Raw genomic sequence first — 17,267 nt, forward strand, 5'->3', positions numbered from 1 at the left:
CGAGGAAAATGTTCCTTAAGACATAAACCAAGGCTATCGGCTCTTCTGTTGAAGCAGATCAAGAATCTATTCCTCTGACCCCCCTATTGATGCTAATCAGGACTCTATAACCTTTAGCGACAAAGAATACCTACAAATCGTAATACCCTCTCTTCAAAGAGTACCAACAAAAGGGAGACAGACACAGAGGTTGCCAGCGAGCGGAGGAAATAGTCAACACATGAATTGCATTAGTTGCAGTGGCCAACAGACGAAAGGACAGACAGACAGACAGAACGACAGACACAGAGACACAGCCACACAAAGACAGACAGACAGACCGACCGACCGACAGACAGCCGTACAAACTTGACATTTTACTTTGTTTTTAGGCGGTTCCGAATCGGAATTGTTTTTGGGTGAGGAAACAGGAGGGGAGAGGCGACAACTTTCCTATGCAAATATAGAGAGTGGAGAGTGGAGAGCAGAGTGTAGAGTGTAGAGTGTAGAGAGCAGAGAGCATCCTCTCCCCGGGGCCCATTGTCCTGTGTGGCGATGACTGAAACGCAAAACTGTCAAATTGCTTCAATTTAACGCTTCATAGAAGACCCGTATACACCCCTCGGGAGCATGTGAGGATGGATGGTAGTGGAACTTTATCCAGAACGCCGAAAACAGAGATCTCCCAATAGAGATGATTTCTGGCCCAAGTTGACAGACTCTCTCCTCAATGATTATGCGGTGTTTTTCTTTTTCCGTCTGTTTTTGTTTTGTTTTTACCTTCAGGTAACCCTCTCCCTACGGCACCCATTGTGCCCATTTGTTCCATTGTTATGTCGGGCAAATGCAGTCGCTAGTTGATCCTTTAGAAAAGTCAAAAAGGGTTTTTCGGATTTGTTGTCGCTTTTGTTTTCCGAAGGTGCATTGGTTGTCAAAAATTGGGCCCGGAATCCGTTCGCCGTGCCGGGGTTCGTGCTGCTGTCCGGGGCTCAACAATTCCATTTGTCTGCCTGACGTTTGTAATTATGAAATGCGACCCCGAAAGGAAAACCTATCCAGCGATCTGAGCTATTTAAGCGATTTGCTTTATCCGAAATCACAAGCAGAAAAGCAAACAAAAAATTTGCGAAAAATTATAACCCCTGAGAGGCAGTATTTTTGGGGGAGAATTTTATGGTGTAAGGGGAGTCGAATGGGTGATACTGTGTAGCAATTAGAGGGCTCTTAGAACTGAAGGAAATAATTGGAATAGGAGACTGAAAAGCTCTGAAAATTAACAGAAAATATTAAAAACTTTATGAGAATGAGATATAATGGAAGTATTTTTAATATAAACATTAGAAAAGATTTCTATAAAGGTATGTACATATATTACTTACCAAGGGCCTTTTTTTACAGATTTGTATGATAGATAATTTCTAAAAATATAAAGAAAATAGATTAAAAGAGATTCTACCAAATGTTATCCGGAATTCTTATCAAAAATTAATGTTAGATTATAAAATATTGCTTAAAATATATCTAAGGATAAAAAAGCTACGCAGGGGAGACTCATTTACACTCAAAAAGGTCCACCAAAGAGAGATTGGGAGTAAACAATATCTTCTTCAAAGAAAACTCTTCATGAAAAGGATCTCTAGTGGATCTTTCCCTTTTCTTTGGCATATATCATTACCAAAACTTGAATAAAACTCTTCCTATCCCAATAGAAACCTCTCTCCATATTCTATATATACAGCGTCCCCAACACTCCACACTTCCCATCAACTCCAGCACTCCACGCAGCCAGGTAATGGGTATCCCAAGCAAGGCACAGGCACAGGTCGCACATGTCGTTGACTGTCGTCGTCTGGCGGCTGTCTGTCTCTCGGTCTGGAAAATCTGCTACTCTGTTACCATTCGCTACCATTCGCTACCATTCGCAGCTTGCCGAAAAATTCATTCATTCATTCATTTCGTTTCTGTTCGTTTCGTTACGTTTATCCCTTTTATGGGTTGTTTGGGGATTTTCATTATTACAATGACATCGTAGTCGTCCTCGTCAGTAGTCGCCGTCGCATTTCGCAGATTCGGATGTACGGCAGGGCCAGGGCAGGGCATTGTGCGAACGAACCGTTCTCCCAGCTACTTTTCCCTTGTCCATGTTTATTTATAACTTGCAATTGTAATTAGGATTACTTTTTACTTATTTGCACAGTTGTTGGAGTGCCTTCTTCTACGACCAAAGGACAAGGAATGCGCCGCCGTGCGGCATAAAAAACATATTTCTGCATTTTTACGTCGCAGGCTTTCTTCTTTCCTCCCGAAACGGCCCTGGCGGGTATTAAAGTATTTGTCCAGACGGCTTAGTGAGGAGTAATAGTAACAGTCCTCCCCGCCCAGGACTACAGGGCTATAGAGGAGTCCTGGATCTAGCTAATAGGATGCTTATGATGATACTTTGATAATGGCACAACAGAACAGAACCAGCTGATGTTGTGGATTTGCGCCAGAAGGAAAAGACTTCATAGAATGACAGAAGGCAAAGAGATTGAAAAAGGGATGGGGGAAAAGAAATGAGATTGCAAAGGGAGGAGGAGCTGAGGTATTATTTGTATGGGAAATATATGATTTATACTCTTTACTCTCTCTATATTGATTTTCATGTATTTTGCTGGAAAAATGAAACGGAAATATAAAAGATATGCCAAGAAAAGTGGCAGTTTTCATCTTAAGGTCGAAGTATCCATTAATAGATTTAAACTGATCTGAAGAAGAGTCAAACTGTTCTATCGACTTTTCAGAAATATAAATCAAATGTTTTTCGGTGGAAACAATCGAAAGATAGGACATTATTCAGGGTCGGACAATAGTTGATCGTAAAAGAAAGTCAGGAATTGCCTAAGGGATCGTTATTCATGGAAACAAGTCTTATTGAATCTCTTATGATAAGATGCAGCGTTATTCCCAATATGAAATCGTGAAATTTGGACCACATAAAGTCCCATTACCATTCCATATGTCCCTTAAACGTTTGTTCCTTCGTAAGATTCATCTCTGAAAGTAATTCCCGTCGCTTTCTCTTGAAGAAAGGGCTATAAAATAGTACCCTATATGCAGTAACTTTCTCCCTTTCGACTACACCAACATCAAATTGCTCAACCATGGCCTGGACTCTACTCTAGAATTTCCCTCCCCTTTCGGATGTTCCACTAATTCTTTCCCTGATTCCGCGTTAATTTTCTGCCCACTCATTTGACTATGCCGTTCGTGACTTTTCTGTGGGATTCGTTGTCCCCAAAAACCAAAATGCCAATCACAGTCCGTCAGAAACTGGTATTTGCCAAAAGGAAAAGTCATTTGGGTAATAAATAATTAGAAGCCATTGTTGGCAGGCGAGGCACGAAGATGGTTTTTCGGTGAGGAGGAGCAGGAGGAGGAGGTGGAGAGGCAAAGCCAAATGCGCTAATCATGCGCTTAAACCAAGAATTTATCACACATACCATCCACACACAGAGAGAAAGAGAGAGAGAGAGAGAGAAATTTCAATTACTTAGAACAGCGATCCACTGGGAAAACTGCGCCAAATCCTAAAAAATGATGGCAAATAGTGTGCGCTGCGTAGTGCCTCTTCGTGCGTGCTCAAAAACCGATCAGTGTGATTAATGAAGAGCGAAGAGGCGCTGCGCAACCCCTTAAAAAACTCAAGAGAAATGGAGAAAGACATGCCCCCGTGTGGCAGGCAGGCAGGCAGGCAGGCAGGGAGTCATTCCGGGGAATGGGTGGAAATTAGTATGAGAAATTAACAAGTGCCAGCCATTGGTCATGTCGGCTTAGCGCGAAACAGAACAGAGATTCCCCCCAGAGAGGCACACACCCGTATACCGTACACCGTATACCGTACACCGTATCCCGGGGGCGCAGGCCACACGGCCGCACGGCTAATGTGTGTGTGGCGGCTATAATCCCCCCTAGTTTTTTCGGAGTTTTTTGAAGTTGGGATCTCAGTTACAGGATTAGCATTGGAACAACAGTAAAGTTCACAAAACGGAAGTGGTTTCTGGGTGACCTTCCACGGGGAAGAAGGACAGAAGGACGACCGATGTCCTTTGCATTGACATTCACTTTTTTACAAGGTTCTTTTTTCCGGTTTTGGTTTTCACTTGCCAAATGTTTATCCTTCCTTCCGCAGCCCTTCGATGTTTGCTCTCCATTTGCAGTTGTCATTTGTTGTTTTTCCCGTGACGTTGCAACGATGAAAAGTTGCTCGGGGTTTTCCTCCGCTGCCCAAAATTTAATTCAATCCATTATTTGTGTTCCCCCTCTCTAACCGTATTGCCTTTTGCATTTAATCGCATATAAATAAAATTCTTCCTTTTTTTTTCCACATTCACATTTCGCTTTCCATTTCCATTTGGGTTTTCCCATTGTTTTCCCTCTCTTCCCTGGGTGTTTTTATTTTCACTGTTTGGTTCTTCACGCGCCCCGGACAGAACATCCCCTCCGCGACGACTCGCGGGAGGGGGAAAGCCCATAGTCCCATAGAGTCCCAGGTGAATTTGTTTGATATATTGCGCAGTTATTGCACACAGGAAAATTCTTATTGTAGATCCCATATTCCCCCTCCCCCCCCCCCCCCCCCTCCCCCTCCTCGGAAGCCATGGGTCTCTGGGAATGCATCATGTGTGCGTCGTATGTTGAAATTCCATGCGCTATTCCGCGTATTTGTTGTTGCAATTTGCTAAATTAATGTAATGCAATTTAATGGGGTGGTAGTGTTCAATTGCAAGTGTCTGTAGAGGGGTACAAGTGGATAGGATGTTTATGGAGAGAGCATTATAGTTAGAAGTAATGGTTGCCTTATGAGTGCCCAATAAGTAGGGGAATATCGATTAAGAGGCCATCACTAGCCGCAGGTGTCATCGCTAGATTTGCACAGCAAATACACAGCATATCGAAAGACCAACGGCCACGCAAAGACACGAACAGACACGCTTCTATACAAAGAGAGAAGTCGAGAAGAGGCAGTCGGCAGAGGATCGGCAGAGGTCCGAACAGCAGAAGCAACAGCAAAGCCCGCAAAACCAAAGCACAGCCGAGCCAGAAAATGCATCCAAGCCGACAGAAGATCGGCCAGCGCTGCAGCGAATCAAACAGAGAAACGTAGACAATACAAATCCCGAAGAAGCAGTGAAGCTCCGCCGGCAGAGGCAGGCAACCGAAGCGCTGAGAGCCAAGCAGAGAGGAAGCAGCAGTCCACGAAGATCGGGCAGAACCCTACGAGGAGGCAGCGGCAGCGACGTCAGCACCCACGCGGGCAGAGAATTGGACAGGGAGAACAATTAAAATTCTCTTCTCTTCTGAAGAACTATTTGCGGAATCTCTGTACGCTACGTTTGTCATTCCGCTCTCGAAAAATAACCCAAGGTCTATCAGGGTTCCCTTTGCTTTTTGTCTACATGGCAGACCCTATAAAACCCTTATATTTGGAGCTCTTTCAGTCACAATTTCCGCGCTAAACTTTTCAACCCTCGAATATCCAATTTCAAAGTTTACTTTATTAGCAATCAATGATATTCATTCTTCATATACACAGTTCCCCCTACTGTTCTTCTCATTATGAACCGCACTTATGGCCTCCAGCTGACTGACTCAATCAATCGATTGCCACTGACCACTCTCTTAGATATCAGAGGGGGTTGGGCTCTCGAGTATAACATATGTCGCCAAAAACACACACAAAATAAACTTGTACGTGTATTATTTATATATACTTCGCAGGATGCCCTGCCCCCCCTGCCCAACGAGTTTTTGGCCAAAACAAATAAACGTAGAAGCCAGCAAATTATGGCGAAATATCAAACACCCTCACGGACGACATCCATTGGAGTGATGGATCGGACGAACGGTTTCGGCTCGTGTTCCGTTTGATTCTGTGGCAACAATTAAGTTTCCACATGAGTGGCATTTAATGTGCAACTGATTTTCAACATCTGTTTTCATTTTGTCGATGCCCAAAAGGGCACTGAAAAGGAAATGATACAGACGACGGGCTTCGGGCCTCGGGCACGGCGTCCTTCTATATTTGGAATTGAAAAAGTGTCAGAAAACATAATTTTGATAGGTCTGAAGATCTGAGCAGAGGCTCCAGGAGCACGTGTGTTGCTGGCTGCTGGCTGCCTCTTTAACGGGGCACTTGCCACTTGCTTTGGCCCTACCCTTCCCCAGCCTTCCCCAGCCTTGCCCTGCATTTCTTTCCCTTCTTTACAGTGGCGTTAATTAGCCGCCGCCACTTGATGTCTGGGCCGCGTACACAGCTGCTGCTGCTACCGCCACCAGGGGTTGGCCTTGCCACAGAGTAGGGAATCATAAAAATTCCCCATCTCAAATCGTCTACATAACAAGATGGAAATTAAAGAGCAGAAGGGATTGCCATGCAACACACCTTTGCTTAGCGCAGGGAGAGAGGGGCAGAGGGTGACCTTATAGAGGCGGTTGGTAGCTAGAGCATTGCATAGTCCATACCCTTTAGTTGACTATTCCTTTGCTTTCTTCAAAAACATTTATGAGTCCCCTTTCCAGCTGTCTTCTTTCAATGGAAAACCCTACGACCACAGAGAGATCTGGTCAGGGCTAATCCTTGAAGCATGTCAGACACTTCCACATCCACAAAAGTGTCGTCTCGTATAGTTTCTCCAAGGGGGGAAACGGACACAGACATAGTCGGGCCGGAGACGGAGACGACTCCGGGAGAAGGCGTTGTCGTTGTCGTTGTCGGCGACAAGTCGCCAAAACACTTTGGTTCCTCATTAAAATTCATCCACACAGATTATTAACATTTGCATCTAATTTGCATTTGTAAGATACATGGCCGACAATTATGTGGCTATGCCTCCGAAGGGGGAGGGCCTGCACCAGTAGGGGTGTGTGTGGACCTAGGGGTTAAGGGTCCAAGTCGAAGGGGAGGGGGAGGGGGATGGGGAGGGAGGCCTCTCTCCAATCTTGAACTTATTTATGCATACGTTTCCCACTGGCAAAATGTCGCCAAGAACCGCACACACACACACACACCCGCCGAACCGAGCCAAACCGAGACCCGTCCCGACCCGACACACATTAGCAGTAGTTGCATAAATTATGCAGAAAGTAGGGTGGCCCGGGGGGCGGGGGCGGGGCTGGTTCAACGAGGTTAAGTGTAATTAAATTATCAAATTATTGCCAAGTCTTAGGTTGCAGTTTATAATCCAGCCAAAGCCATCTCCATGGCCATATCCTTAGCCATCTTCCATGTCACTCTGTTTGGGCCATAAACAAGAATTAGGCAAAGTTTCAATTAGTTCGGGGCGTTAAGCGCCCTCCTCCTCCTCCCCTCTCGGCCTCACCAAGCACCAATCGAACGGCACACATTTCTGGGGCTACAACTTTAATCAACGAGGCCAACCAAAGTTCCATGCTTAAGTTGAGAGCTTAGCCACAGGTTTAACCAATACTTGAGGTCCAACGCCTTAATTCCCCTCGAGAGACGCCCACTCGAAACATTTAATAATAAACTGCATAACTTTCCGGTTGGTGGGTGGGTTGGTTGGGAGGGGGGGTGGTTATAACTGAATTATTGATACAACAATTAAGTTGAGAAATTATTAGAAAGATAACTCTTGCGGCTTGACAAACTTGTGGCCAAGGATATGCACTGCAGATGATGTATCTTCGATTAAGTAGATTTCCAATTCTTATGGGGAATGCCATCGAGAAGTCAATTAAATTGTGGTCGAAGCGAGGTCATTTGTGATTTTGTGTGCAGAGGCTTTTGTCTAGTTCCTTCATAATCCCATTAACGCCTTTCATTACCTGCCCAGGGAAGCCCGAAAAAAAGAGTTCTCCCCCCCCTTACCGTTCAATTTGCAAATTGTTGCTCTCCATCGCCTCTACTGGCAAGTATTTTAAAACCATTTATTCCAAAAAATGATTTTAAAACCCCAAACACGTAAGACAGTCAGCAGGCGGCAGGCGGCAGGCGGCAGGTCGAATCGAACCTTTAACCGACAACAACAACAGCACAAACCCACCTGAGCGCCATAAAAAATTCATTTGACTTGAAAAACTTTTGCCAGAGACAAGAAGTACCCAAAAAAAAAACAGAACATGAGACGGTGTTGGTGGTAGGGAGGTCGGGGTCCGAGTGAAGAGAGCGGTCGAAATTGATATTAAGTCAGGTGGCGCGTGTCCATTACACGCATTGCAGCCAGAAAGGGAAAGGGAGGATAGAGAGAGAGAGAGAGAGAGGGGGAGATGGCGTGAGGGATGGTAGCTGACTAAGCGATAGGCATATCCGATAGGAGATCTTTAGGGATTCTTTAAGTGCCTGAAAGGAGGAGAAGGAGGAGGAGGCTCTCGAATTGGAATAAAAGACTTCTTAAAACGAAGGAAAATGTGGTCAAAAATGGAGTTGGGAATGGGAGCTCAATGCAGGGCAGTCGATAGTATTTAAAGATGGTAAGTGATAGAAAATATATGCTTTAGACGAGGCGAAAGACCCACAAAGATCACAAGATACACAGGTTATGCGGCAGTGCACCTCGGTTGCTTTTCGGTTTCTGCTCGTCTCAAACCTGAATTCTTTTGAAGTGCTCTCACGATCCCATTCCCATCACCAATCATCGCAAGACAAACACTCGTACTCCAGGGCCTAAACTGACAGTTTTGAGGCACGCTTCCTCCGCTCCTGGTGTGCCTTGCATATAAACAAATCAAATCATTCAACTGAATTTGCTTAGACCGCCCGAAAATCGAGGCCAAGCGGCGCGGAAATTGTGGTCGCTGGGCTTCCCATTGTCTATGGACCGAAAGGGACACACACAGAGAGCGAGAGCGAGAGGGAGAGTGAGGAAGCCGGAAGCGCGACGATGGTTGCTGCTGGCCTAAAAGTGCCTCCCTCCTTCCTGCTCCTTCCTGCTCCTCCCTGCACTGCATCCTGGCATTGCCGGCGTTTTGTCAAAAGCAGCACGTGAACTATTAAAATCACTTAAGTCCGATTCATGTCACGTTCAACGGTTCAGGCGAACCGAAAACTTACAACCAATTGATATATGCGATGTTCTATCCTTAAACATGCTACCGCTAGTGTGTGTGTGTGTGTGTGTGTGTGTGTGTTTTGGGTTGAAGATAAATGAACTCGACCCACAAATGGTGGGTCGTTTTGGCCCAAAAAGTTCAATAAAGTCGAGGGCTTGAAGGCGAAATTTGCATAAAATGGACTGCTATTTTTTTTTTTCCTCCTCTCGGAGCCTCAAACTTTTCCGATGATGTGCTTTTTGTGGGTCAAGGTTTTTCTGGGGGCGACGTCAATGTTTGAATAATTGCCGGGGCAATTAATATTCAGAAGAAAATTTCCACATTAATTGAGTTTTCACAATTTATTCGAGAGAATTTTCTCAAATTTATTTTGCATTTTCAATGTTAATCTGATTTTTGGGCACACGAAAACGATAAAATACAATCAAATTGATGGCAGACGAAAGCCCAAAAATAGTTGGAAAAAGGAAATGCATTTAATATGGATAGATTGACCCCCAAAAACGGGGTAGAACTCTCCAAAAAATCTATCTAAAATATTGCCCATTTCAATGTATATTTTGCACTTTTGTGTTGCCTTAAACCCATCTAAATGTATGTATTTATCTTAAATAATATTGCACTATTTGGAACACACATTCGAACGCTTTTCCTGTAATTGAAAATTGTGCAAATCTGCATAAAGGCCAACTGCAAATGGCCAAAAGCAAATGGGGCAGTCAGTGCAAATCACAAAATGAAATAAATGTTGATCAAAAGCTGATTATTTGCCACATCACATGGTGGATGGCAATTTGTTGACCCAATTTATGTTTTTCCATAGAAATCGTTCAATTTTTGATTAATTTTACAATTATTTAAGCATTTAACGCAATTGTTTTTATCTCTGGCCATCTTTCGGGCAGGGAAAAGTGCACTACACAAGATATGCCCCACATCTCTCTTGGTTTTCTCTGATTAATTACAGACGTATAAATAATTCCAGTCCTCCCTCTCTCTTTCTGTCTTTGTGGCGCGTGTGGCATGTGGCTGCGATAAAAATACTTAGCACTCTGCTCTGCCACACAATTCATTTTTGTCTTTGGGTTTCGTTTATTAATTACAGTGACACTTTGGGCCTACGCTAATGAGCACCAAAATAGAATCACTCGTGTCCATAATTTGGCTCTATCTATAAAGAATGAAAGAGAGATATATAGTGCGGGTATATAGTGAGGATATATCCATCTATCTCCACGACTTTCTCTTTATTTTAGGGCTGCCCCCCCCGTACCACCTTGACATGCACCACACAATTTATGCAAATGATGCTAAAGTGTGGTTTGTGGAGGCTGGGGGCCGTTGGGTGTTCTAGAGAGCAAACATAACCTCATTCAACATCTGCCTTCTTAGCTAATATTGTGCGCTAGATGGCACTGCATCCCCCGGCCACCTACCCCTCCCCACGAACCGACTCCCGCGCTTCTGTTGTTGCAGCACACGTTCTGGCATGCCATGAAAAATGATTATAAGTGGGTCACAGGATATGCAAATGTTTCTTTTTCACGCTTCAGCTTACGTCCAGCAGCGGTAGTTGCAGCTGTTGCCGCCAGAGGGCTCCCGCCAAGATATATAGCTGGCTGTTGGATATACATATACATATAGAGTGGGCTCTGGGTCTGGCTCTGGGTCTGGGTCTCTCTGTTGAGTTATATCCGCAACGCTGACTACTTGGCAAAAAAGACATTTTCCTGCTTTCTCTGCAAATGCAACGATGGAAGAAAGTTGGCAAAGAAAATGGCGAAAGTTTTTACACTCTCTTGTATTTTATATCCTTCTTCCTTAAGTGGATAGGACAGAGCAAGGAGAGAAAGTGGAGGGAGAGTCTGCATAAAGCCAAAAGTCGACAATGCCAATGGGCCAGGGCAGAAGAGAAAATGTTTTCGAAAAGTAGCAAAATTTTATGCTCTAATAGATCGGTTAAGTATCAATTTGCGTTGAAGGAATGCAATTATTAAAAGGCAGTTTCTGTGGATAGAAGAATATCTATAGAAATTATCTATAAGGCGGAACCTAAAAGTATTCAAAAATAATCTAACAAATTTATCCTTTTAATAGCCAACAATTGTATACAAAAGTTTTGGGTCTTCGTCTTCCGATCGACGTGAGCGAGTGAGCCGGGGGTTGGCGAGCGAGAGAGGCGAGTGCGCAGGGGGCTCGCCCTCTAGTATTAAATATTAATTACAATCAAGCAATTAAATTCAAATGTATCTTCTTAGAAAATGCTGAAAATATCTCAAAGAAATTCTAAAATTTTTTGGAAATTCTCAGCAAAATTCCAATAAAAGTCTTTCTTTGGGAAATTATCATCTTTAAGGCTATGACTAACTTTCATCGATGACTTACTTTTCATAGAGATAGTCTCTAAAATGGTACGTTTTCTTCATTCACTTGCCTCAATATATACACTTTCATACCGAATATACATCTATTAATGTTAGTTCCCCAAAATAGATACCATATTTCCATGGTGCCGTACTCCATTCAGAATGAAATCCCTACCATTTTGGTGTCTTTTTCACTTTCATTTTTCGTGCCAACTTTTCACAGAATTTCCTCACTGCCATCGATGCCCAAATGACCCGCATTTGAATTCATTTTTGGTACCAACTTTTTGCGGAAGGTTTCCTGAAGCGATAGGCGATGTTCCCGGCTCCCCAAAGTAGTGACCTTTCCTTTACTTTCCTTTCCTGAAGCACAACAACAGCAGCAGCAGCAGCAGCGGCAGAAGCCATAACTTATATTTACAGATACGATACGAAGCCCGAAAAACTAATCAGAATGGTGGACCATGTGTCCTCTAAACAGGATGTGGAACCAGGATGTGAAACTAGGATGAGGATGTGTTTGTTTGTTTGTTTGTTCTGCTGATGCTCTTGGCCATTTGCTCTTTTCTAGTTTGCACCCACTCCACACCCTCTCCATCCGCCCCCACCACTCCCCCACATATCCTGGCAGTGGAGTGTGAGGACTTTTCTAGTGAAAGTTTATTTTTGTCTCTCTCTCCCTCTCTCTCTCTCTCTCGGCAAGTCTAAAAGTTTAAAATGTATCATAGTATGTGCATATTTTTGGTATTTTTTTGTAGGTATATATAGTATATTTATGGTAGAGTGTAAAGGCGATAGTTGAAAGGTCAGTAGCATTTCGCAGAAATTATAATTGAATGGTCATGAGCATCTTTTGGGGTTACTGGGGGTATAAATAGTGGGAACACCTGAAACTAGGTTTCCTATAGCTGTAACTCTAACTGTCTCTAACATTTTCGTGTAAATTTGAAACGCTTAAACTCTGATTGCCTTTTGGCCAATACCATAAAAAAGAATCCTTAAACATTTTACAACTGCTTTAACGAAAACTTCAGCCACTCGACCGCAGGACACTGATGACCTATCCGCAAAATCCACACAGCCCCCTAGCCCCCTGCCCCCAATGCAGCCAATCCCAATGCACCCACTTTTCTTGGTACTACTTTTGGTACGTTTTTTTTTTGTATACCCTTGCAAAAGGATTTTACGACTTTGAAATAAAGGATTTGCGACCTTCTAAAGTGCAGATATAATTGATCTGAATAAAAACCAAAGAGGTAGTCGCTTTGTTTATGTCTCATTCTAGTTTCAGGTCTTCAGAAAAGCCAAGTGTCAAAGGGATTAAATCAGTATAAAATAGGAACAGTTCCAAGAACCAGTATTGGCTTTTTCATTTATTTAATGGATCTCTGACTGTGGTTTCATCTTCTTTTCGTAGAAGAGATCATGCTTCAAAGGTTTCCAAGGCTTGGGTTTCTATATATATATATCTACAATTGTTATTTCTCTTACACTTCCTTTATTTATTGAAACTCCGCCGCATAGATCTTCCTTCTAGAGTATTTTCATCTTCGGCCACAAATATAGCCTTTCTTGCTTCCTTTTTTTTTTGCAGCTTTTCTCCACTCTTAGAGAGAATTTTCAGAGAGTTTTCGTTGCTTCGTTTTTTGTTGTTTTTTTTTGCTTAGTTTGGCAAAAACACGCAGCGACCATTTTTCATATTTTCATTTATAAATTTATTATAAAGCCAACAGCAGCAACAGAAGTGGGAGCTAGAGCTCTGAAGCTCTGTGACTCCTGGAAGCCTGCCTTTTTGGGGGGTCGGGGTGGGGTTATGGGGTACGGGGTACGGGGTATGGGGGCTTAATAGCCAGCTTTCTCTGGGAGCTCAGGGCCTGCGATGTTCTGCGGTTTAGACCTCGGCTACTTTGGCATTTATTTTAAATTATAGTTGGGTTGTAATAACTAATGCTCAGAGAACAGAGGCCAGCGGCCAGCGGCCAGAGGGCAGAGGGCAGTGCAGCGGGAGGGGGAGGGGCAGGGGCGACAGCTTTTGGTTGCCATGTACACACAGGGAAAATTATAGACATTTTCTGTGGTGAAACTTGTATTTAGCTGCTGCTACCCTTTAATAAGCTGGTGGGCGGGAGGGAGGATGGCGGGGGGGGGGGGGGAGAAGTACATTTCTGGCATGACATAAGCTCTGTGTGTGCAGAAAAGTTTTGTTTTCTAATTAAATTTACTGCAAAATGAATGTAAAATTCAACAAATTTCTCACCCACTGCATAATTATGAAAATTCCTGTCTTTTAGGAAGCGATTCGGTGGGGTGGGGTGAGGGGGGAGGTAGGATATGCCAAGTGACATTTTTCGGTTGCACTAATTGAAAATTCCTCAACAGTGGAGGAGACGCTTGTCTCTTTCCCACAGCTGACGAGTTTCTCAAACATTTCCCAGTGTCTAGATTATATTCCAAGATTAATAAATAATCACAATCGATGGGCAGGGACTTTTCCCTCTCGCTCTCTCCCAGGGAAATGCGAGTAAATATGAATGAGCTTCCAGTTGGATGTTGATCAAATATGAATAGAGGCAGACCGAAAGCAATCATGTGTCCATCACGGGGAAAACTTGTATATTTCTGCCAAAAACAGAAACAGGAAAAGGGTGGAAGGACGCCAAGATGGCAGGGAAAATTGTAATCGAAAACCCAAGTGAAAATGAAGCCTTTACCGCGGCAAAACCCCTATCCCGCCCGAAAAACACTGAAGGCGAAACAAACAAAAATTACAATGCTTAATTATGAAAAGTGTTTTTCCCCTCTTTTTTTTTGTTCTAGACAGTCCCTCGTCCTGGAAATGTGGGGCCACCCCAGCAGCGAAAGTGGGGAAAAGCGGAAAACGCACATGGAAAACATGGGTTAATGAGCGAGAATTATAATGAAGTATTCTTGGATAGAGAACGAGAGCGAACAACCCTTGCGGCAGCAACGCTGCGCCATCGCTGCCGTCCCATGTGGGTCAGTGGTGGGGTCCCCTCTCCGGTGGGGCACCCTTCTAATGGGGCTAATCAAATATTTGACATTTACTTTGGTGGGGTCTCTGCCAGCGTTTTCTTCATTAAAACTGAAGTGTTGTTGGAATTTTGTAAACATTCCATCCACTATGCATATATCGTGTGTGGCGGAAGGGGTGGTGCGAGAAGATTGTGGATCTCCAACACTTGTTTACATCGCAAATATATATATTCTCAAGACCCTAAATTATCGTTGAATACTAGGTGTAGCGCCAAAAGACCTTCGAAAGCAATCAATCAATAGATGGACCTATGGCAGGGTTGGAAGAAATATCGATATAATATATAGTATTATAGTATTTTCATAATTTTCCTGGCAACTCAATTATTTGTTTTTGCTTGTTTATCAATCGTACAAACAAATGATGATGATATGTACTTAACATTTCAAGGTTTTTATACACCTGATGTAATCGATAAATCGATTTTTTTATACGTTCTTTTAATTGAAAATCAATAAATAGCTCGGATTTGTACATATTTGATGTGAATTATTTAATTATAAATTAACTAAATAATTTAAAGCATATTAGACGGTTGTTATAGCACCTTTAAATACCATCTTTAATGATTTAATCGAAAAATAGTTATAATAATTTTTCAATATTTAATATTTATTTGAAATATTTGTATAATATTCAATAATAATTTTTGAATAATTTTAATTTTACTGTTATCTTTTATATTTATTTATTAATTAATTTATAGTTTTTTACATTCCTTAGAATTTTTTAATAATTTTATTTTAAATTTTATTGCTATTTTTTATATCGATTTTCAATTAATTGATTGATTTTGCACATATATTCCATAGTATTTTTTTTTATAATTTTACTTTAATTCTTTTTTTTTTATGTCGATTTAAGATTTATTTATTCATTTTTATTGTATATATATATTATTTTATATTTTATATTTCTAATTAATTATTTAATAATTTTAATAATGTGATTTTAGAAAAATATTTTGTTTTATGTCGATTTATCAATTAATTTATTGATTTTCCTAATTAATTAACCTGCATTTAACCTCCCCTCCTTCAAACATTATAGATCTCCTCAAACATGAAAGATCATCCCTGTAAGAATGTACTTAGGTTTAATTTAGCCTTTCAGCGCTTTAGATTTTTAAACAAAAGCCATACAACAATTGTTTCTGTTTCTGTATCTGTATCTCTTTGTGTAAATCCATCTTTCATCTAAAACTGTATTGAAATCAATCGAATAAAAGAAAAACTCTTCACGGATCAAATCAGAATTGATCCACAGATCAAAGCAGTAACAGAATATGAGGGAGGGAGGAATGTACGGGCTTCCAGGGTCAATGGCAAAAATTAAACCAAAAGAAGAGACAAAGGACGACACAGGCGGCGGAAATGCTGAATGCGGGCTTTGGTTTACACCGACAGCGACAGCGACGACATCCACGATGAATGGTCTGCGGACAGTCCAGAGTCCAGAGTCCAGAGCCCATATCCATGGATGGGAGATGGGGGATGGGATGGGACTTCTTTTCGGACAACAACTGAGTGACCAACACACAATGGGGCGAGGCCGTTGCCGGGAATGATGTGAGTTACGCGCCACAGAGCCGATAAATATTTATTTGCATGTGTGTGCCCTGTGTGGATGTGGATGTGCATGTGCGTGTTAATTAAGAATTTGCAGGGCAGACAGACGATTAAATGTGTATGAAAATGTGCACACGCCCTTCAGGGGCATCCTCCTCCTTCTTCGTCGTCGTCACGCACATGGAAAACCATTAGTTCTGAAGGAAAGCACGGGCTAGGGATTGGTATACGATGATAATGTGCCGTAGAGGGAAGGGTTCGGGAAGGGGGTCTTAAGCGGCAGATAATCGAATAAATTAATGGTAGCCGGCCAAATGAAATATATATTGATTCATGCTGATAAATCTGTTTACATCTTTTTGGTGCGGGGGAAAATTCGTTTCGCCGCTTATTCCCCGATAAGGTAACTCTTGAGTGCGTTCTGATAAGAACTATAAAAGAAAAACGTTCAAGATTTATTTCTTATCGCGAAATTTAAAACAAAATTAAAAGCGAAATGCTTACAATGGAACTTTTTTGCCATCGCAACAGACTTGAAGGCTGTAATTAAATTCATCCTCAGTAGGGTTGTCTCGAAGCCAAAAAAAGCCAAAACCGACTAAGAACTTATTTTACAGAATGGACTGGTCTCGTGGCATGCAATCTGTCTACCGATACGGCGCTAGCACCTACTAAAAATACTCCACGAGGTTGAACTCCTTAATGTGAGTTAATATACGAGTATAAACTGAATAAAACAATATAAAATATACAAATATTAGGTCAAGAACAAAAGGGAAATATCATTTAGTAGAATTCGTATCAAAGAACTGCATTAAGCCCAATCGAACTCGTCTCGAACTCGTCTCGAACTCGTCTCGAACTTGTCTCGAACTTGTCTCGAACTTGTCTCGAACTCTATACCCGCTTCAAACTCAATCTTCCAAAAAAAACCAGCTTCAGCATGTTCGATTTCTATGGGCTTTCACACGAAACGAATAAGTCGCAAGAATTCTTATGTTCGATGCAAGATTTTCTTTGACTTTTGCTATTTATACGCGATACCCAAGGATGTACTTAGAGATGTGCTAGTTTTGTGGTAGATGAGGATAAAGTAGATGAAGATATATGTATCCATGCCGGTCTGTCCGTCCCGATAAGCGATAAGATCCCAAAGACTATAATAGCCAAAGCAACACAATTTTGTATCCAGACTTTGGATAGAGAAAACCGAAAACGCTCAGACAGAGAATTTCACCAGAGAGCGAA

The 17,267-nt window shown here is 42.2% G+C and overlaps 1 long non-coding RNA gene across 1 annotated transcript in view; it reads right to left on the bottom strand.

The window, feature by feature from the left end:
• LOC113565815 overlaps positions 1-17,267 on the bottom strand; it is a 178,048-nt gene that overhangs the window by 64,106 nt on the left and 96,675 nt on the right. Inside the window, exon 3 of the long non-coding RNA XR_003408815.1 lies at positions 1,359-1,397. This is a non-coding gene — a long non-coding RNA (uncharacterized LOC113565815). The remainder of the gene's footprint in view (positions 1-1,358; positions 1,398-17,267) is intronic.

This window comes from Drosophila persimilis, unplaced genomic scaffold (assembly GCF_003286085.1).
Source record: "Drosophila persimilis strain 14011-0111.01,24,50 unplaced genomic scaffold, DperRS2 tig00000191-arrow-pilon, whole genome shotgun sequence".
Lineage (NCBI taxonomy): Eukaryota > Metazoa > Arthropoda > Insecta > Diptera > Drosophilidae > Drosophila > Drosophila persimilis.